Here is a 2,123-nt window from a genome sequence, read left to right as displayed (position 1 = left end):
TTACCCCGAACGCGGAAGCTGAGGTGCAAAGAGCACATGTGGCGCTGGCTCGTTGCTCAGTCGGAGTGAACGAATGAGCCTAACAGCTTGCTGTTCCTAAAAAACTATAACCAATATTTATCTGCTGCATTAACCTTCAGGGTATCCTCTTATACTCATAGGTTTTGTTTCTTACGCATCACGAGAGAGCTGCAAGTATTCATGCAAACAGAAAGCTTAGCTGGGGACATTTCCCACTCAACTATAAATACCACTTAAAAGTGTTTGCTTTGCATTGCCAGATGACAGCTGCACGGCACGGGGAAACTACTATATGCCAGTTGTGTGTGTGGACTCTAAGTATACGCCTGCTTAATATAATTGCAGCCCCAGCTGACTCCCACTTAGTCTGCTGTTGGGTTATTACCATTAATGAAGAATCAAGGTGGAGACGGTAAGACTCTCAAACACAAATCCACAGTGAAAGAAAGGTCATTAAAATGTGTCGAAGTGGCTTGAAGAAGTGGAAAACATTGCAGTAACTTGACGCTTTGTGTCTGTTCGAGCCCACACGCTGAAGCCGACTCTTCTCACAATGTAGATTACCAGCTTTTATGTGTTCAAGTTTGCTCTTTTGTCGCCGCAACATTACTCTAAGATGACGACATACGCCACGTCTCTCGTCCCTCCTTTGTCCCCAAGCCGGGCTTTGCAAAGGTTGCACTTCTGCTGTGGACATTAGCTAGGCCACGGGACGCGCTTCGGACCGCCACCTCTTTCCATTCTGGCTCCGTCAGCTGGTGGGATTTAGCTAAACACTCATTCAGCAAAAGTGAATGCGGTCCAGTCCAGGCTGTCAGTCCTCCACACCGGGGTGAAAGCAACAATCGCCTATTAGCCAAGGGCAAAAATGCACTGAGGTGGGAAGGAATTCCTGTTAATAAGAGGAAAAACGTAGCATAAGTATTTAAAATCTTTTAACTGCCAACATTTGTGAGAATTTGGATTAGTAACTAAATTCTCCTTGAAGGTGTGTCTAACTTTTATTTTTATTTTTTTATTTTTTTTTAAGATATTTGTGAAAATCATCTGCCAATCTGTTTCTCTGCCAGTAGCTCACTAAAGTTGATTGACAGCGCTTTCAGGGGCCTTAAGTGCATTTTCATTTGAGTCCTCCCCCCCGAAATCAACATATCGGCACAAGGTTCTTTATCATTCCCAAGTTAATTTATATGTGTGGCATAGCTATGATACGATAATTAGCATTAGCATCATTTGTAATTAGCTGCATCACACCAGTGCTATGGCTGTTGATTTTAACATTACAGGAGTAGCAATCTAAAGAAAAATGTATTATTTGGATTTCGAAATGCATAGTGGTGTTCAGGTGTGCCATAATATTTTAATTATTTGAAACTCAAAGACTAAATTTACAATAAACAAATAAATAAGTTTGATATCTTCCAAATATTTCCCCAACAGTGGGAGCAGCCAATGGCAGGAAGATATTAAGATATTAATCTATTTTTTGTGTGTATAGAAATCATTTCTCGCAGATAGTTTATATTATTCATTATTATTTTAAATATAGATTTTTTTTTCCCCCATTATGGTGCCTCCACACCACCAGGGAGGCCCACATACAAAGCAGCCGCTTAACTCTCAATACCTTGGGCCAGATCTGTTCCCTAACGATTTTTTACTTTAACAACTTTTCACAGTAATATTTTTTCCCTCATTATTCAGTTTGTATTAAATATCTTTTTCTCCTTATGAATGAATTCGAAATGAAGGTCAGATTTATCACGTTTCAGTTTGAGATGCTGCTGTTGCAATAAAGTATACTTTTACTTTAAGTCACCTTTTTCCCCCCACCAAAAGTGGCACTATACATAGCACTTACGAATGATTAATACTCAACAATGAAGGAGCAGCACTTAAGTAAATACATTTAATAAACCTGCGATACAAATATGTTGTTTACGGTTATTTAATTTCTCCTTAGTGAACTGGACTGACCGAAGTTTGCCATCTCTCTTCATTACACATTCACACTTAAGACTCCGGGTCCCCTTGGAAATCCACTCCAGGTTTTACCCGCTGCCTCTTTTTAAAAACCACCTCTAGTTTAGAGGAGTGAAAAA

Source organism: Poecilia latipinna, unplaced genomic scaffold, assembly GCF_001443285.1.
Source record: "Poecilia latipinna isolate Pla-1442-1.1 unplaced genomic scaffold, P_latipinna-1.0 Scaffold7, whole genome shotgun sequence".
Taxonomy (NCBI): Eukaryota; Metazoa; Chordata; class Actinopteri; order Cyprinodontiformes; family Poeciliidae; genus Poecilia; species Poecilia latipinna.
This window is presented reverse-complemented; position numbering follows the sequence as displayed.